The following is a 21,141-nucleotide window of genomic DNA, read 5'->3' as shown; positions in this document are numbered from 1 at the left end:
CTTTCTTTTTTTTTTTTCTTTTACCAGGCATCCTTTTTGTAAATGCAACGGGTACCATCTCTTTGGCCGTTCGCTTCATGAACATGTTTTCCCATATTCCAGTTTAGTCACTTTTACTTGTCTCTTGTGGCGAACAAATGCTTCCCGGCATCTATAATAGAGACGCATATATTGACGTCTATGTGCATACGGCGAACGGAAACTCCAGCCCGTCGGGGGGATCGCTTTGAGTAATCTGTCCTCTTGCGTAGAGATGAGGACAGGCGCTGGGCACCGTCCTGCGATGGCGCGCCCCGGGAGTCCCCTCTGACCTTCGAGCCGGCCGCCGCCCTTCCTCTAGGGTGGGGCTCCCGTGTGCTTGTCGTCCTGGAGGGAGATGTCACATGTCTGCCCCCAAAACAAGCCCTTACACACCACACCTTCGCTACCTGTATCCACACACTAAAAACCCCCATGTAGCAATGCCGGGAGCCAGGACAGCCAGGTTCTGAGCTTTGCCCCTCACCAGCTGTGTGACTGCATGTGTGGTTTTTCCTTCTATCTGGTCTTCCTATCCGCCTCTGTAAATGTGGCTCGTTCTCAAGTGGGGTCCTGGGTCCAGCAGCCTCAGCATCTCCTGGGAGGTTGTTAGAAACTCACGTTATTCCTCCCGACCCCCAGCCTGCTGAATCAGAGCCTCTGGCGCGGGTCAGCAGGGAGGGTTTCCACAAGTCCCCTGAACGATTCCCCTGCGTGATCATGTCTGACAGCCACTCACCTGGAACAGGGCCCAGCAAACTACTACCCATGTGCCGAATCCACCCTACTCCCATCTTGTAAATAAAGTTTTATTGGAACACAGCCACAAAAAAAATACCTCTCAGATAGCCAGGTGGGGAATCTCTCAACGTAGCCTGAATAAAATGCTTTATATCCCGGCATTAAAAAAAAAAAAAAAAAAAAAAAAATCCACTACGCCCCAAATCCTCTTCTTTCAATTTCAAAATCCACAGAAACAGGGACACAATTTCTCCTGCAAATGCAAGTGAGAAAGTCAGACACAGAGCACCGATCATGAGACACTGAAAACTAAATTTTGACTTATAGATAATTCAGTGAGCCATGTCATTGAGATGGGTGCTTTGATTATCAGGGAAAAGAGTAAGACAATGGCATCCATGCATAGTCTTATTATGTTGCAATTACCCCACACCTAAGAAAGCAGGCACAGAGCGCCGACGTAGGGGTCACAGAGCTGGGTCCTAAGGGTTATTCTGCCTGCCCACCGTTAACCATTTATGGAATGACCTCTCTGAGGAATTAGAAGGACAGCGAAAGACGTGAAAGCAAACCAGAAACACACACAGTGACAATGTCCTGTAGGGATTCTTGAGTGAAAACAGCACTTGAGCATAGCTATACAAAGATGATCTAGGCTGTTCAAGAAAAAAACAAATACAGAAACTTGCCATGGGCCACCTTTCCAGCAGCTCCTTCTCAGCCTTCATCGCCTACTCTTCCTCATCCACGTGGCCGGTAACTCTCCGTGTTCTCTGAGCCCGGCTCTGTGTGTCTCCTGGTTTATGGAGCACGTCCTCATACCTTTTGCCTCCCAACAGAATCCTATATCCTTGTGTCCCAGCCCGTCTCTCTGGAGAACTCCCAAGACTACATTCTCCTGCCTAATAAGCATAATCCACTTAGATGCCTCAGAGGAATTTCAGCCTGAACAAGGCCTCCCCAACCCCCCCGCACTGGATTCTTGGGCCTCTCCCTTCTCCCTGTCCATTGCTCCAGCCTGACCACACACTCATAGATCCAGGGCTCATGCTACCTGGGCTTCAACCAGCACGTGGTTCTCTCTCTCATTGCTCCCCTCCCGACCTGAAATCTACCGTAAATGCCTGCCTAGGTGACTCTCTGGATGCCCCCAGTTCGGGGAAGAGGGTGTGGCTGCCGGAAGCTTGGGGAGGGAGACACACATTCGAGAAGAGAACAGCAAAGACTGTGGTGATTATTCAGGGTCGTGCCTCTCTCTCCCCCACACCCCCTTGCACAGCGAGGGCAGGGAGAAAATCCGCTTTGCTTCGGCTCTGTCTGTTCCGCGTGGTAAATGCACAGGAAACGGTGGTTCAGTTAAACCAGTGGTTCTCAAATGGGGACAGTTTTATCCCCCAGGGGGCATTCATGGAATCTACAAAATACAACAAACTAGTGAATATAATAAAGAAGCAGATTCGTAGATACAGAGAACAAAGTAGTCGTTACCAGTGGGGTGGGGGGGAGTAAGAGGTACAAACTATGGATATTATGTATAAAATAAATGAGCTACAAGGATGTATTGTGCAACACGGGGAATGTAGCCAATATTCTATAATAATTATAAATGGAGTATAATCTTAAAAAATTGTGAATCGCTATATGGTACACTTGTAACTTACGTAATATCGTACAGCAGCAATACGCCAACTAAATAAAAAGATGCCTATGCATCTTTACCCAGGTAAAACAGAATGAAAAATAAAATAAACATCCCACAATGCCCAGGACAGCCCCACATACTAAAGACTTATCTGGGCACCGGTTTTTCCCCATTTAACAGACACCATGAGGTTAGACAGACGGAAACAATGATCCCGTCTTGAAAGGTGGGAAGATTCAGCCGCTGTGAAGTTAAATGTCTTTCCTAAGACCTCAACGACAAACACAGCACACAACCATGTCTGCCGATTCCAGATTTGCACCCCCTTCCCTGGGAGCCTTCCAGCGGGGAGAGAACTTCAGTCAGATGGATAAACTCAAAGCGAAAAGGGCCCCCATACTGTGAGGAAGCATCAGATTGTCTTGAGTTTGCCCTGATTACCAGCCGTGGTGTGTATACACACACGTGTGTGCAGCCTCCCTGGTGTGCGCATGTGAACATTTCCTGCAGCTGACACTCCTTTGTGTGTCATTAATTCTGGAGCCTTTGGGATCACATCGTTTCAGACAATTCTCTAACATCGAAATAATCAATGAAGAAATACCAATTACAATATTGAAATAATGAATGCATTCCCCCTGAATTCTCGCAGATATCATGCAGATGGCACAAAAGAAAGAAAGTCAATCTTGTCTCCCTCGAAGCCATGGCTCCGCGAGGAGGTGTGAAGGGTTGTGCAATTATCTGGTCGATTGATCGGTGGAGACTGTTCATCTATGGATCTCAGACGCCCCAGCCAATTTCTCTTATCTCCTAGCATGTAAATCCCTCAGCAGCGTAAACCAGGATCGTGCCGTCTCCTTGGCCAGTGAAGACATGCGTCAAACTCGGACAAACGTAAATCTTGTATCAAAATTTTAGGAATTATCCTGTTGGTAAGAGAGAAATTCGGCATGAGGTTGGATTCCCCTAAGGCAGTCTTCAAAAGAGGGCCGCCACTGTCCTTCTGTGGTCCCTCACCTGCCTTTCTTCCCATGCTTCCCTTGGCTGACGTGAAGGGATGATGAGGTGGGCGGTGTGCTGTCCTTATTGCCTAAAATCCGAAAAATGCGTTTCATCTTTGCTTTGTCTTTGCCTCCATTTCCCACTCGGTTTCTGTAAGGATCCCCCCTGCAAGAGGATATAACAAATGTCTCGTCGCCTGTCCCCTCCTCCAGTCTCGGTTTCCCCACGAGTGAAGTGGGGAGCATAGTCCTTCGTCCACCAGCTGGCATTCTGAGGCCCCTTTTACACAAGAGGGAAGTCAAGGGCTGTTGAGGCTGGAGTGTCTCACGTCAGCTCGGAGGCTGGAGGAGGGCGGTCTATCCACTCGCACTCTCTGAGGCTCAGTCTCCTGCCTGTACAGTGTGTACCGTCGTTGGCCTTCGTCCTGTGATCACAGTGGGGGCCGGAGGGCTTTTGTATAGTAAAGGGAAGGTGTGAAGCACAGACCAATGGCTGTGATTGTCGAGCGCAGCACTACCAGGGAAGCACACCTCCGGACAGTCCTGCTTGAGCCGCTGATTCCTGATCTGTTCATCCTCAGAGTCTGAGGGCAAGGAAGTATGCATCAGTGCTACCCAGCGTTGCCTTCACCCCCCCCTTAACATCTCCACTTGCTCCCATGTCTTTTTCCTTCGTATGCCGTGCCCTCTCCTCCGTGGCCACCAAATCGCTGCTTTCCCCTCACTTTGAAATCAGATCACCACCAGGAGACACACAGCACCACCTACTAACGGGGTGTAATTAATTGTGGCCGCAGAAAAAAAGGGCTTCTGCGTATTTGGAATTACTTACGAAGAGGTGCACGCCAACCTACAACAGGAGGTGATTCAGACCAGGGTTTCTTCTGTTGTCGAAAAGAGACCCTCTGGGGGGATTCAGGATGCCAATGCCCAGAAGAGAATGAATTAGTTCTTTTGGAGAAAGTTGCCTGTCGTAAAGCACAAGGCACTGGATGGGCTGCCACATCTCTTTTCTTTCTTGGCAAAATAAATAAACAATGTAAATAAACAATGACACTTCCCACCTGTCAGCGTGTCCTTTTTTCCTTCTTCTCCCCCCCAACCCCATCCTTCCTAAGACCCCTCCTTGTCGCGACCAGCAGTAATTACTTCTGTATCTATGGGGGCAACAACGTATTTCCTTTGGTTTATGACGACGTTTCTTTGCATTGGTTCCCATAGAGAAGTGTGGACTGGGACATCGTGACAGTCTTCTGGGAGACACCAGTTTCGACCACGTAACAGAGGACTGACTTTTTAACCCCTTGGCCTAGGTGGTATCTGGGCCCAAAGGCAGTGTGTATGCGTAGGGCTCTTTGCGGAGAGCGGTGGCCAGGAAGGAAAGGACAGCGTGTGGGCATCTCATATTCTTTCCTTTCTCAGCAAGTACAGAGCGGGGATTATGTTAAATTCAGCTCTTTGCACTCATTCCCTGGGGCCTCATCAAACACGGCTCGGCTTGTGTCCTGGGGTCAAACAGCAGGTCTGTGCTGGCTCTCCCTGCAGCTCCACCTCCCCATCCGTTAGCTCCCGGCCGGAAGGCAGGGGCCACGTGGAAGTGGCTGCAGGGAGCATGCTTCCCCTGCCACCCCCCACGGGGGTTCCTGGCAAAGACAGACAGGGCACAGAGGGAGAGATGGCAAGGCAAGCTCGCCTTGTGACTTTAGGCAGGTCTGGGTTGTTAATGAGAAAGGGACCCTGGGCCTTGCTCAGAAGCCCGCGTAATTGACCACCAGAGCCGCTTGAGTGATGAGCCTCGATCAGCTACACTTAGAGGCGGGCTTGCCATCCCTGTCAGGTGAGGCCTCATTAACAGAGGCCTGCTTGCTGAATTAGGTGGAATTTAGTGCCAGCGAAATTAATGTGATGCTGTCTGAGCATCCTTCACCTAATAGTGGAAAATCAAGTTTAAGTGGTAGGAAACAACACTCCCATTGAGAGCGGAAACATTTCAGAGGAGAAAAGAAAACTTTTTAAAGTTTGCAGGGGAGAGGCCGACAGGCAAATACTTTGTGTTTCTAATTATGGCTCAGAGCCAATTTTTACATATATTAACTAAATGTTACCTGAAAGAGCTAATGTTAAGGACTGTTAGTTATGGTGGGTATTTTCTTTTATTTTTCCTCTAGTGAGGGTTAAGACTTTTCTCCCATTAGATAAAAGTAGTAGGGAATACAGATTTACCATGATTTGCTAGCATCGGGAAATCTAATAAATAGAAGTTTGTCGTTTAACCCTTTGAGAGGCAGAGTGGGGGGGGTTGTTTCAAAGTTTTGACTTAGACTAGAATCAGAAAGAAGAGAGTTTAATCAACCATCTGGCTGTTATAGATGCCAGACGTGTTTTTGCATCTGCAATATGTATAGAATATACTACTTCCTACTGAATTCCAGTTTTTCAGTGAAGCAACTTTTTAATTAAGTAGCCTCCCCTCTGTTAGGATTTCAGAGACTTTACCAAAAAACAAACAAACAAAAAACCCTAGTCTTCTGCTTCTGTATAGCACTCTTCAAATAGGTATCCATTTCATCTTTTTTGAGAAACTAATTAAGAAATAGTTATTCCTAAAATCATATTAATGAATGGACTATAAATAATTTGTGGATCATAGTTTTAAAGCCCAATTCTTAAAAATCTTTGATGGAATAAAATTAACGTTTTTTTAAAAAATCAACGTAGGGCTTCCCTGGTGGCGCAGTGGTTGAGAGTCCGCCTGCCGATGCAGGGGACACGGGTTCGTGCCCCGGTCCGGGAAGATCCCACATGTCACGGAGCGGCTAGGCCCGTGAGCCATGGCCAATGAGCCTGTGCATCTGGAGCCTGTGCTCCGCAACGGGAGAGGCCACAACAGTGAGAGACCCGCGTACCGCAAAAAAAAAAAAAAAAAAAAAAAAAATCAACGTATGTTCAATTTCTATTTCTCTCTTCCCAAGACATTTTGAGAAATAAAATACATAGTGTCTTACCCTGTTTATTCCAAGGCTTGTTTGATATCAAAATATACTATTCATCTTTTGGTTTAGTAATGTGTTTGAACATAAAGAAATAAAGACCTTAAAAAATCTTCAATGGTGTCTTGAATATCAAGAGGTCATTGATCTTAAAATACCTTATTTATTTTGCAAGTTTAGCCAAGTGTGTTATGAATTTTTTTCTAAAAGACTTAGGACTATTCGAAGACCACTAAAACTATCACCTCGTGAGTCTATACTTCCTCTAAGTCCTTTAGGTAAATAAGAATGAAATGTCATAGTAAAGAATCATCATTGTGAACTGAAAATCTGTTTTTATAGGAACAAGAGTAAAGTTTTACAGTTAACCACATAGCACGTCTCTGGGTCATCTGTTTTACATCTTATTTTAGCCACATAAACTGATCACTTGGAGATTGCTCCATAATCATACTGACATGCTTTATTTTTTAAATGCTTGCATGGCATTTTATTGAATGGGTATACCGTAATTTTCTTCACCATTATTCTATTGGTGGACATTTAAATTACTTCCAAACTTGTATTGCTATGAATAATCATGCAATAAATATTCTTGTCATATCCCATGAGCCAGAAGCAAACTGTTTAATAACTATTGCTTTAAAATATGATTTCATATCTGTGAGGCATCATTTTCCCCCTTAATTAACTTTCTTTTCCTGAATCTTACTGGCTTTTTTGCATGTTCCCCCGCCCCTCCTGTGAATCTTAGAATCTAATTGTCTGATTCGATTGTCTAATTCAGACAAAATTTGATTACTTTATCTTTTTCTCAAGTGTGAATGTGGACACGTGAGACTAATGAAAAAATAAAATATCCACTGATACTCCCATTTTGAAAGATTCTGCATGGTAATACATTGGCTATAATATCTGCAAGAGTGGGGTTACACCAACTGATGAGTTGTGCACACATGACGAGTACAGTAGTCTCACCATCAATGTCATTGACACCGGTTTCATTGAACACCAATGTCAACTAATGTGTGAAGTACTGAATACTTCTCATCTAAGCCATAGTCTTGTTACTGAACCAAACTTCTGTCCACTCGCCCGCCTGCACTAAAGCCAATCTCCTGACACCAGGTCGTGGTGAAGGCAAGTGCAGTGTTTATTGCAGGCACCAACCAAGGGGTCAGGTAGCTGGTGTTTAAAAGGCCCAAACTCTCCTGATGGCTTTCAGGGAAAGGTTTTTAAAGGCAGGATGAGGGAGGGGGGTTGCAGGCTGTGTGATCAGCTGGTGGACACTCTTCTGATTGGTTGGCGGTGAGGTCATCGGGAGTCAGCATCATCGACCTTCTGGTTCCAACTGGTCTGGGGTCTGTGTCCTGGTGGGCAGCACGCAGTTAACTTCTTCCACCTGGTGGGGCTTTCAGTGTCTGCAAAATAGCTCAAAGGACGTGGCTCAGAATGTGATCTGTAACCCTGAGGAAGAACTAAAGGTCCTTGACTTTGTTTAGTGGCTAAACTATTATTATTTTCTCTAGCTTGACTGTTTTCCTTTGCTTCTTCATTTTCTCACTTCTCTGATTAAATTTGCTCTTTGGAACTCAGAGAAGGCCTCAGAGGCTAAAGCTTTTCTACAAACAAGGGTTGGGAGACACAAGGGGTTGTCTGTCCCCAAGAAGGCCCCAAAGGGTCCTGCTTGGTTTCAGTCTCAATATTTTTATCTTGTTCCTAACGTAGAGGATGGTGTTGGTGATTATATGACTTAGTTATCTACCGCGGTGTAACAAAGCAAGACAAAGTGGAGTGGCTTACAGTAACACATGTTCATTTTCTCACAGTCTCTGTGGCTCGGTAACCTTGGAGTGGCTGAGCTGGGTATTTCTGCATCAGGGTATCTGATGATGTCAGCTGGGAATACACTGATATGCATGGCTGTTGGCTGGAGGTCACAGTTCCTTACTGTCTGCTGGGAGAAGGTTTCAGATCCTTGACATGCTGCCTTCCCCATGGGGCTGCCTGAGTGTCCATCCTTACATGGCAGCTGCTGGCTTTCTTCAGCGTGAGTGAACCAAGACAGAGAGCAAGACAGAAACCATAATGCACTTTATGACCTTGGGAATCAGGCACCATCACTGTATGAACAGTAGTGTCCTATTGGTCAAACAAGCCCACTGTGAAGCAGTGCAGGGAAGTTGTATATAAGGGTGTGAAAAGCAGGGGCAGAGATCGTTGGGGGCTGTGTAGAGCAGCTAACAGCCGCTTGAAGAGCTGACACTTTGAGTTCTCACTCTGGAGCCAAAGACAGATGAGTTTTAATCAAATTTTCAATTGCATACAGTCTAGTGAATTCCTTTTATAATTTGGTCTCATCACCAATTTGTGCAATTTAGTGTGTATGAGGACCACCATTTAGAAGGTGGCCACTCAGATAACCTTTAGGGTGACTCTAACTGCAGTCTCTTAATTTATCAAGTTCTTTTTCCTTTATTTTTAGCATAATTCTTTTAACATTTCAACAGTTTAATTTTTTTCCTCCTCCATAGTTAATTCCTCATTTAGGTTGAAAATTATTTCCCTAAACCAACAGAGTTCAAATTGTTTCTCTCAAAGGCACCAGAGATTATCCTGGCTGCTATGTACCTGATAGAGCTACATGGTGAACATTTGCAAAAAATCTGGAGGAATACGTCCTTTGCGCTAGGCACATCTCACCCATTTATAAGATCTCTGCTTTGTTCCAGAAAGCTCAGATGAGGTGAATAACTTTGGAATGATTGAGTGATATGGCTTCCTGTCCTCTCTCTCTCTCTCTCTCTCTCTCTCTCTCTCTCTCTCTCTCTCTGTCTTATTTGGTCTTTGATTACAAACATACACATATCAGTACAGAATCTAGAAAGACTTGGACGCTCCAGTGATTCTGCCAGACGTAAACTACAAAATATAACGTGTTTTAAAGTGAATTCTTTTTTTTCTTTAATTTTATTTTATTTATTTATTTTTGGCTGCATTGGGTCTTTGTTGCTGTCTGCGGGCTTTCTCTAGCTGCGGTGTGCAGGCTTCTCATTGCGGTGGCTTCTCCTGTTGCTCTAGGCGCCCAGGCTTCAGCAGTTGTGGCTCGCGGGCTCTGGAGCGCAGCCTCAGTAGTTGTGGCGCACGGGCTTAGCTGCTCCGCGGCATGTGGGATCTTCCCGGACCAGGGCTCGAACCCGTGTCCCCTGCATTGGCAGGCAGATTCTTAACCACTGCGCCACCAGGGAAGCCCTAAAGTGAATTCTTTACTCAATTCTGTATGCCCGAAGTAGGAGAGGTGACCTAATAGATTGGTGGAAACTAACTGGGTAGAAAAATTAAAAACAATTTGGTGGAGGAAGCATTTTAGGGTGTTTTACCGTATTGTCCAGGAAACTTTGGATCTTTCTTTTTATTCATTCTTCTCCATCCATAACTTGATGGCTCTTAAGTAATAACTTTAGTCCAAAATATCAGTCATAACAAAGGGACTCGCTGAAAATTACCGCTCATCAACACACATAGGTGCCTGCGCACACACACACACGCTCTCTGAACCTAATTAAAGCAAACTATCATCAATTTCCATCCCGTAGGCATCTCTGATGATATAAAAAGTGTCACAGCTGATAGGCAATAATAGCCTTCCATTCAGGGCTTCTTATGGTCTACAAAGCTGGCACTCGCGCAATGAATAAGACATTGACTTGGGATTGCTAATGATGTTGAATCACTGAGCTGCACTTCTTTTCAGAGAGGTTATAGTAGCAATTAACTTCACAATTCAGATGGTCAAGATGACTCACCGATGAAAGCCGCTAAGTTGTCTGAACATCAATTTTCTTTTAGGACTGTACTGGAAAGCTCTAAAGCAGCTGTGAAACCTGCTGTTGGGAATAGTAAAGCTCTAATGTTGAGGAAGGAGACCGACCCATGGGGAGTTTCTCACCCCATTTTTCATGGGGACTGAAGAGTCATTATGTCTCAGTTTTTGACGTATTCTAGGCTCTATTATACCTTTAAATAATTTTCTTATTCAAGAAGTCACATTAAAAAGGTGTGGGGAGACAATTCATCTGGGATCTCTTGCATTTCTGCATCACTTGCAAGCAGAGGTAGTGACGGCCTTTATTCTGGGCTATCTTTTCAAGGATGTGTTACCAAACACAAGTTTGTGTGCCACGCACACAGTGAGGCCAAGCAAACTGAAACGTTGCAGGTTGGAGCAGAGAAAGGTTTATTGCAGGGCCAAGCAAGGAGAACGGGTAGCTCGTGCTCAAAACCCCCAAATCCCTGATGGTTTGGGGGGAAAAGTTTTTAATCTGCAAAATTTGGGGTGAGGGCTGCAGGGCATGTGAACTTCTTCTGATTGGTTGGTGGTGAGGTAACAGGGCAGTGTTCCAGGAATCTTGTTCTCAGCCTAAAGTTGCCATCCGCCACCTGGGTGGGAGCTTTAGTTCTTGCAGAAGAACAAAGATATTGTTATGTATATTCCTTGAGGAGGAACCAGGACCCTACCCCAAGGCTGCGCTAGTGTGTCTTGACTGCTCCTCTCTTGTTTCTGCATCCCCTCCCTTCCCTGATTAGTAACTGTTTGAATCTGCCCTTTGGAACTCAGGGAAGGTCTAGGAGGCTGAAGCCTTTATCCTGCAAATAAGAAATCGGGGACAGGAAAAGGCTTTTGTGCCCAGGAGCCCCACAGGGTCCTGCTCAGATGTCTGTATAGCTAACAGCTTTGGAAGATAGACAGGGTCTTCCTCTAAAGCAAATGGTAGCTTTGCTTTATTTATTGCTTATTACACTCCCCATTTAATAAAGACAATGTCTTCCTCTGTTGTTACAGTCAGACAGGTGTACGGCCTATTATCACGTTCCCTACGGCCTATTGTCACGTTCCCTAAGCACAGGGTCCCTCTCCCGTCACACAGTCCGGCCTATTATAGGTGTACGGCCTATTATCACGTTCCCTACGGCCTATTGTCACGTTCCCTAAGCACAGGGTCCCTCTCCCGTCACACAGTCCACTGTGTGTGCAGGCATCACCCAGCCCTCTTCAAGTTTCCTGTGGGGACCAGCACAGATGCTGCTACTCTGCTTTCTGCTGTCACTGTGAGAACAGACAATCTTTGGCCTCTGACCCAGGAGTCTCTTGTCTTCTGCCATCATCTGTGAAGCTCTGGTAGGCTGGCTTGTTGGAATGGAACCACACTAACGTCTCAGATCCTTCACCGTTCTTAACAAAGGACTCCAGCTGAAGAACAGGGAGAAATAAAATGATGTCAATCCTATATGAATATAGATATGCCCTTTAAGCCAGCTTCTATAGAGGAAGAAACATGTCCTCTAGCAGCTAGGTTCTTCCCTGCTGTGACTCATAACCTCGTATTTCATACTTTTTTCATTCGATGCTGGTCAAGCCCCCAAGTTCCTGGTGAGGCAGTGGAGGGTAGGGGTGCTAGCAGGGAGTGCAGGAGATAGAAGTAGGTCAGGGAAAGGAGGGAAGGTATATACACACTGGGGTCACGTGGTATCCAACAGTATTTTTAGGGTCCGGCCAATTTCACTTTCTTTCTAACCAGTACTGATGTTTCTGGGGTTTAAGGCTTCCCAACTCCATCATTCTCTATTACTTTGTCTGATATTACTCATAACAGTCTCTACTGTCCAGCCTGGCCACAGTCCAAGTGGGTATCTAAGCAGCAAGCGGCCTTTTCTCTAGGGGGTGGTCCTTCACTGCAGCGATGCAGACGAGAAGAACAGGGAGGGTGCAGACGAGAAGAACAGGGAGGGTGACGTGGATATAAAACCACATCCTTTATCACTCAGCCCCTCTGGGCTCGTCTGCGTCTCGCTTCCAGCTGTGCTTTCCCTGCCACAGCGTGCTCACACTGCAGACTGAGTGATTTGGGCGAACCCTCCAGTAGCCTCTCATTCCACCCCGTACAAGATGCAAACTCGTTCCCAAGACCCCATGGCTCCGAGTGGCACCCCCTACCCTGCCCACCTCTTGAGCCGGCTGCCTTTCTACCTCCCTTGCTCAGTAGCCTCCGACCTTACCATCCTTTCTTCTTTTCTGTTGACAAACAAGACCGCCTTCCCCAGGCTCTGCTTCCACCTGGTGCCTCTCCTCATGAAGAGAGTTTAGGTGTCCTCTCTCCAGGGAAACCTTCCCTGACCACTTGTCCAGAAGTGTTTCTCTGTCATCTGCCAACTTAGCATCATTCTTAGTCTCCTCACCCGTGTGACTCATTCCATTTCTATGTTTTACACTCCCTCTCACACTAAACAGCACGTAATATAAATTATTTTGTTCCTGTATCTATTTGTTTGTTGTTTGCTCCTACTATAGTGACTAGGCTTCATAAGAGCAACTTTATCTGTCCTGCCCTCTCCCCAGCACTTAGAACACAGAGTTGGTGTTCACTGAGTATTTGTGGAATGAAGGTTTAATTCTTTTCCTATGGAGTAGGATAAGTAAAAGTTTGAGACTACATATAAACTAGTTTTGTTTTGTTTTTTTTCTCTCATAAGCACAAGCTTTAGGAACAAAATCATAGTGGCCAAAGTGTAGAAAACATTAGTCTGCTTCAAGATTTATAAATGTAACTTTTCCCAAGCTTTTGACAATAACTACAGAAAATCTGCTTGAGTCCAGTGATTAAAATGAAAGCAAACAATTGACCAATGAGTATATAAGTTCAAGTATCAAAGAAAATGAGTCGTGAGAGGAAAGTCATTAGTGACCATGCTGTTCCGTTCTCGGCAAATAGAAATAATGTTCCAAGTCTTGCTCTCAGATTATTATGCTATAAACATGAGAAAATTGTGTAAAAGAGTTTCAGGGAAAAATAATTACTTACAGTTACGTGAAGGATTGTGTAGCAGAGGAAAAATGATTTTCCCTCCAGCCTTCTGAGTTCTCTTCTGAGACCCCTGTAATAAAAGACAGCTTAATGAGAGAGAAACACACAGCAGTTCGTTTCCTGCCTAGCTCATGTCCACATGGGGAGATACCCAGGGGCAAATGGGCAGCTCCCCCAGGCAGCTTTTGGGGAAGGCGAGGTGGGACATGAGCCTCTTTGGGGAGAGTAAATGGGTTTTAGGAGAGATGATGGGGACTTAGAAGGAGGGATGGGAGGGGGAACGGTTTGTGATGAAGTGTGTCTGGGTGTGGTGTGGACCACACCTCAGTGTCTGCATCTCTCCTCTCTACGCTGCAGACGTACGTAACTATGTCTCTAGACTCCTGTCCTGTGATGGGAGTCAAGCCTGCCAGGTTGATGACACTCCCATGAGGGGACTGATGACATCTGGGTTCCTTTGGGAGGGTCTGTCTCTAGGAGATAAAGGGGGGTTAGAGAAAGCCTCTCCCTGCATTTGCTGTTTTCCACGTGCTTACTGCTCAAAATCATCAATATACCAAAGTGGCGTATTTTGGGATGGCACGTCCTGAACCCCTGCTGGTACATTTGCGGGCAGCACATCCTGCACCGCTACACTCACATCTTGGGGTGACACGTCCTGACCCCCTACAGATACATTAGGGGGCACCACACCTGAACCCCTACACTCACATCTTGGGTTGACATGTCCTGAACCCCTACACTCACATCTTGGGGTGACACGTCCTGACCCCCTACAGATACATTTGGGGGTACCACACCTGAACCCCTACACTCACATCTTGGGTTGACATGTCCTGAACCCCTACACTCACATCTTGGGGTGACACGTCCTGACCCCCTACAGATACATTTGGGGGTGCCACACCTGAACCCCTACACTCACATCTTGGGTTGACATGTCCTGAACCCCTACACTCACATCTTGGGGTGACACGTCCTGACCCCCCACAGATACATTTGGGGGCACCACACCTGAACCCCTACACTCACATCTTGGGGTGACACGTCCTGACCCCCTACACTCACATCTTGGGGTGACACGTCCTGACCCCCCACAGATACATTTGGGGGCACCACACCTGAACCCCTACACTCACATCTTGGGGTGACACGTCCTGACCCCCTATAGATACATTTGGGGGCACCACACCTGAACCCCTACACTCACATCTTGGGGTGGCACGTCCTGGCCCCCTACAGATACATTTGGGGGTGCCACACCTGAACTCCTACACTCACATCTTGGGTTGACATGTCCTGAACCCCTACACTCACATCTTGGGGTGGCACGTTCTGCTCCCCTTCAGTTGCATCATTTGGATTGGATTCAGCGCTAGTTCCACAGCATCTTAGAAAATAATAATATTCCACAGCACAAAAAGCAAAACCGAATATGACAATAGCGGATCATGAAATGGGGACATTCTCTCCAACCATGAGACATACTTTGTTTCTTCCCCAGCTCTCTACCTAAATAGTTTGCCCTGCAATACATTTTGCGAGGTGATCTGTGCCAATGCTCACAGCTACCAGCATGAGACACGGAGATGCTTCAATTTATATCTAGACACCAGCCCAAGGTCGAAAGGCCACATGTTCGTTTGAGGCCAGAGCAAGGAGTTGTACGTTCTCTTGTCATAATTCACGTTGCATTCCGTTTTAGGCTATTCAAGATTCTGACGACATGTTGGTGGATTCATGCATGGATACTCGAGCAGGCACCAGATCATTTCTGAGCTCTGTCTACTGAGAGGAAGTCACATAAACCAGGTAAACTGTACAAAAATTGACCAGTGACATGGTGATGGACCATGGTTTTCATCTTCCAGTGTGAATCCATGAGAGAGAGAGAGAGATGGGATGGGATGGAAATAGAGAGTCTGTTGGAATTGCCCCCCATCACAGCACAGAGGGGGAAGTTGAGAAAAACGTGGGTTTTAAAAGGAATCTAACAGGTTCCCGTTGACTTAACAAGATGTAGGAGGTGGTGGTAGAATGTTTTCTAAGATGCTGAGGAACAAGTCCCAGCAATAAGATGGATGTGATTGAATGCAGGCTCCAGAAAAAAGCAGCAGTAAAGGTGCCCAGGTGGGCAGGTGAGGGGTGCCCAGTGTTTAGTGGATCGGATGCCTTAACCTGGGGTCCAGAAGACTGCACACTCCCATCCTGCTTGGAAGGCTACAGGTGCAGGCACTCGAAGTGGCAAAGAATGTTTGAAATATTTAAAATCAGAGCTAAGTCTTCTGACAGCAGGACCCCCCAGCAAGGTGGGTGCTGTTTCAGACAAAAGGAATCAGAGTCTGTACACAGTAACAGGAAGTTTTCACCCAGACCGTGTCTTCTTCTTTTCTTTCCTTTTGTTTCTTTCATTTAGTTCTTCCCTTCGTTCTTTCTCTTTTCTTTCTTTCGAGCATCTGCTGGGAATTTCACTCAGAGAAGCCATGCAGCTTCTTATAGTGTGTCTTGTACAGATGTACTATTCTTGACATGGGAATCACCGTATTAATAAATAAATGCCTTGTAAGTTTCTCAGCTGAATGTCTGTTTCTGCATCAAGTTTCGTAAAACTCCAAGACCGAGGCCCTGAGCATGTCTCTTCTACTGTCGTGTCCCAGGGGCCAAGCGTTTTGTTGGGCACATAGTAGATGATTAATAGTTATTGAAGAAGGCAGTGAAAAGTGAAACGGCCTTGAGTTGACTCAACTAGTCGCCTGTGCCATAAATGTTATGGGGTTTTAGAAAAGGAGGGGGCAGGACACTGCGTGTTCATGGAGGTGGTTGGATCTGGTTGAGACCTTAAAGGAGGGATGAGATCTCTAGAGAAAGAATCTGGACATCCCCAGAGGAAAGTGAACCAGGCATGTCCGGTTCCATGTGACGGGAGTGGAGGAGAAAGAGTCCCATTAACTTGAAAGAGGGACGTGTACGGTGGGTAAGAAAGCAGAGCCATACGGACGCCTGGCCGTAGACCCACATCTGTTTATCATAGACACTGCTGCCGTTTTGTCGCTACATAGAAAACATCTTCCTTACAAAGTTGGTGGGATTTTTTCTTTGCTGGTAGGGGCGGGAAGAGGAAGGAGTGACGGAACCATACTGAGATGCAAGCGTTTGAAATATTGATCATTTCTTGTTCCAAGTTAATAAATTGAGGGAAAACTAACTTAAAACTCAGGTTGGAAACATTAAGGAGTGAAAGTGAAAATTTTTTGACAGTCAAGTTACCTAACGATCACGGTTCCGTGGGAAGACGTATCCGACCTACGAGCTGTGTGTAAGATGGGAACACCATCCCTGGCCATAGTGCAATGAAGGTGCAAGACATGTGGATTTCTATGAAAATGAAAAACATTAGAAAAGAAAATATGATTGGAAGAGGAAGGTTCAAATATCGAAATGGAAAATCCCTTGGAAACGCATCTCTGGGTAGGAAGGAAATTAGCGAATGCATTTTCTTACCCATATGTAAAGCATTTGCAGAATGGCGGAATCTTAAAAGCAAAATGAAACCACAGGTAACGCAGCATTGTTTGATTTACTAGTTTAAGCAGGTACCTATGGGGAAAAGGCTGTCTCTAAAATTAGGTAATAGTGACTGTAAGAGGAAAAACCCTTCTGAGTTGTCACCAGTTGACTCAGATCAAACCAGAAGTAATGAATTAACTCTCTGATAAAACGAGCAAATTGGTGGAAGAAAGGATGGTCGTCGCCATGGCGTGCATCTCTGAGAGGGGGCGTACGTGTCGTAGTGGGTGGCAGTCGTGTCAAATATAATGCACGACATTATACGTTACACGATTGCCACCAACAATGGCATTTAAGAGACTTGGGGCCCTGGTGAGCGTCTGCGGAAGACTCGGTGAAACCATTGCCCTGGGTTACAGTTGTGCCTCTGAGTCTTGCCTTTAATTCTTCCCCTGACTCTGTGTCTGTGCATCTCCCCCATCCTTGCATCTCTGTATGGTGCGGGCTCACAAAGATGTTCTCTGATACTCCTGGTACTGTCAGACACGAGAGACACGTGCACCCAGGTGGCACGCTCAGCTCGTTTTCCCTCTGCGCTTTGCAGACGTGAAGCGCTGACCCTGACGTAAACGTTGTTCCCAGAAGTCAGGGTAACTGGGACAGCGTGGGGACGGAAAATGCATCAAGTAGGGCTCTGACAGCCCACCAGGAGGCAAGTCTGTATTATTGTTGATGAGGAAATAACTTCCAACTAAAGGTGGAACAGGCAGAGTTTGTAGGACAACTAAAGAGAACAGGTGACTCCTTCCCCTTTGGGATCAGACTGCTCATGGTACTGATGGTGTGGAAGTGGTCCCCTTTCCGTAGAATCTCCACCCTCTCAGGTCTAGTACGTGCTTTTCCCGAAGTGGCCCAGGAAGAGAATCTAACTCCAGGATGTCAGCCCTGCCTCTGGGGACCGATGTCTGTTTGTATAATCCAGTACTTGCAACCCTGGGGAGAAGCAGCATAATACACAAATGACAGAGGCACCCCTCGTCTGAAGATAAGAAGTACATAGAAAGCCATGATTGGAAGGGCCCTAAGTACACAGGATCTAGTTGCTCGAAGGCGATTACGTGAATGCATTTGCAAAACCTCTGCCTGAGGGCACCTAAATTGCCTAAAAATAGACACAATCCACTCCTGAACCCTAAATGGAAAACTGCAGTTATCTCTAATGTTCCATCAATAAGAAACCCATTCATGGCTTAAGTGTTCACTAATGGAAAATATCACCACCCACCTCCATTGCCAAAGGACTGCCTGGTGGTTCGGAAGCCTGCCCCTAATTCCCGGGGAATTAGCCTGCACCAGTTCCCGGGGAATTAGCCTGCACCAATTCCCGGGATTCCTTGGGGAATCCAGAACTCACCGAACCCCTGTTCTCCCGACCTGCTGAGCGTGGGGATGGGCTGGTGAGCTATCGGGGGCCCGGGTCGGCCCTTTTTGGAGGAGATGCACATATGCTTTATAGCAGGCGAGACATCATGAGATATCATCTAATTCTGATAAGGTGAACTCAGACTTCCTGGTGAACCCACCGAATCCCGTATTTTGAAAATGCTGGATAACCTCATTCCATAAACTATCACTGAACTCAGGTCTGGCTGCTGCTCCAAAGCCCGTACTCGAGAGACAAGTGTCGGCGGGCAAGGAAAGTCAGCTTCGTTCTGGAGACCGGCAACGTGGGGAGAAGGCAGACTCATGTCCAAAAGCCAACTCCCTCCTGCTGATCAGTGGGCAAGAGCTTTTACAGGGGAGTTTCAGGGGTGCTCAGGGGGAGGCAGGGGGCCCCATGCAGAAGCAGTACAGTCAGCTCTGACCATCCTCTTGAAATTGGCCCTGCGGTGCTCTGACCAGCATCATCTTGATTGTTTTACGTACAGTTAGTCTTCAGCTCCAGGATCAGTTTGTTCCCATTTCCTTGACGCCAGTTCTCAGAGTTGTGGCAGCCTATGTCACGGCCACAGTCTGGTCATCATGTAGCTAACTTCTCCCACCTGGCGGGGGTTTCAGTATCTACAAAACAGCTCACAGGACATGGCTCAGAATATGATCTACAGCCCTTGAGGAGGAACCAAGGGTCTTTGACTCTGTTTAATGACTAAACTATCATTATTTTGTCCTCTTTGACTGTTTTCCTTTGCTTCTGCATTTTCTCGCTTCTCTGATTAAATTTATTGTTTGACGAAAGTTTTTCTGTAGACAAGAGGCAGGTGGACGACATGGGGGCTGGAAGTCTGTCTCGGGAAGGCCCCATAGGGTCCTGCTCAGTCACAGTGATACCGAGAACATTTATTAATTATGGTTCTTTCCAGCGACACTTTTAAAGATGACCAGGCTGCTGTTCATGGGCTCCTAGACCAGCTCTTGTGTTTTAGAAGATGGGACACCAGGGAAAGGCCAGTCCTAGGCCAGAGACCATTACCACATACGCTCGGAAATCTACCATGTGTTTAAAAGTGTGCCTGGTGCCCAAGGATGGAGTTGTAGTATTCCAGGCAGGGCTGCACAGAGGCAAAGGGGGAAGGGGTCGGGCACCGGAAATTCCCTGCCTGGCATGGACCTGCCGACATCTAATACACCTGCGTTCCCAGGACTTACCTGCGCATTTGTAACACTCCGTAGAGCCCGAGTTTTCTCTTAGGTGGGGGCAGACCTGGTGTGGTTTTATGGGCTCCACAAAGCTCGTACGGCACATAAGAACAAATAAGCCACTGGCAGAAAGGACTTTCCTGGGACTTCCCTGGCCGTCCAGTGGTTAGGACTCTGTCCTTCCACCGCAGGGGGCACAGGTTTGATCCCTAGTTGGGGCACTAAGATCCCACATGCTGCTTAGTGGTTTGCCAGGTCCAGGTACTTTTATTTCAGGTAGGACTCAACCTGTCCTGGTATCCATCTGTAACCACCCTAGAATAGAATTTGACATGGTAACGTTTGGGGCCCGGTGATTCTTCGTTGCGGACATGCTGTCCTCTTTGCACTGTTAGATGTTTAGCAGCAGCCCCGGCCTCTGCACTAGGTGCCAGTAGCATTCGCCCGACCTCCAGCCATGCTGAAAACCAAAACTACCCCCAGACTTACTAAATCCCCCCCACCGGAGAACCAGTTCCCTAGAGGAATTAACTCCCCTGGGACTGTGTAATGGAGGCAAAGGAGATAGAGAGGATTATGAAAGTCACACCCTGGAGAAAGACATCTGGGGAGTTTAAGACATGTCGTTTCTATTCCTGCAACAAATACAAAGGCCTCATCAGGAATCGGGCAGGCAGCTCAGTCACCGAGCTTTTAACCTCGAGAAGGCTCGGAACGGCAGGAACCTTCCCTTCTTTGCTCACGTGTCAATACCTTCCTCTGTCCAAATTGGAAACAAGAGCCTGTGGGGAATGTTGCATTCGGGGTCACCCCAGGAAACCACCACACTTGACGTGATCAAGTCACGTCAGAACGATCACAAAACAGGGCCCTGCGATCAGCCTCTTGGGTAGAGTTGTGTGTCTCAAAGCCAGATGGGTATCATCTGGACCTGTTGCCACGCCGGGCCCGTGAAAGTTTGATGAATGGGTGCTCCTTCCCCAGTAGGTCCTGTGATGGTGCTTCCTTCCCTGCTAGTGGGATTTGTGTGTTTGAAGCTTGATGAATGGATATTTCCTCCCAATGGATAATGTTTTAAGTGTTCCCTCTCTCCTGGTTGGATTTTCGTTGTTGCTATTGTTCTTGGTGCTGTGTGTGTGTGCGTGTGCGTGTGCGTGTGTGTGTGCGTGCGTGTGTACATTTAGCCATCTAGCCCATCCTTCTAAGATGAGACACTTGGTTGGATTCATTTGTCATCATTCATCAAGAGAGTCCCACAGATGCGAGAACGTACCGCAGCACATTAGGGTGGCGAGTTTTCTTTCCCTTAATGTCAGGGCAGCACTGCGATGACGCCTTCCCTGCCTTGGGTGGGGAGGCGAATGCCATCCACGTGGCGCCCAGACTGGTCCCGGGCAGCTGAACTGCTTGGGATCTGAGCCGATGTGCTGGTGGGCAGTGTGAGAATGGGGACGGGAGTGAGCCGCACTGGAGGGTGCTGGAGGCCACCTGCCCGGCAGACGCGGGGGCTGCCAGACGCGATGCGGGCCTGGGCCCCGCCTCCCGGCCGTCCCTGCGTGCAGAGGAGCCCCGGAGCCCTCCCCAGCTCCTGGCGCCTCCTGCGTGCACCCCGTCCTCGGCAGTGCACTCCCGGCCCTGGGGCCCCTCGAGGCTTCTAGCGCGGGGCGGGAGCCTCCTGAGAGCCCTTCGCGCTCGCCCGAGCCGGCCTGTGCCGGAGCTCTCCGAGCCCAGGGAGCCTC

At 47.2% G+C, this 21,141-nt stretch overlaps 1 protein-coding gene across 3 annotated transcripts in view; it reads left to right on the top strand.

Annotated features, from left to right (window-relative positions):
* PUDP (pseudouridine 5'-phosphatase) overlaps positions 1-21,141 on the top strand; it is a 352,814-nt gene that overhangs the window by 242,577 nt on the left and 89,096 nt on the right. For all 3 annotated transcript variants that reach the window (XR_008617969.1, XR_008617967.1, XR_008617968.1), the window contains exon 5: positions 14,964-15,070. The gene's annotated coding sequence lies outside the window, so the exon portion shown is untranslated. The remainder of the gene's footprint in view (positions 1-14,963; positions 15,071-21,141) is intronic.

This window comes from Physeter macrocephalus, chromosome 7 (assembly GCF_002837175.3).
Source record: "Physeter macrocephalus isolate SW-GA chromosome 7, ASM283717v5, whole genome shotgun sequence".
Taxonomy (NCBI): domain Eukaryota; kingdom Metazoa; phylum Chordata; class Mammalia; order Artiodactyla; family Physeteridae; genus Physeter; species Physeter macrocephalus.
The sequence above is the reverse complement of the archived record's forward strand: the minus strand, read 5'-3'. Positions and strand labels throughout refer to the sequence as shown.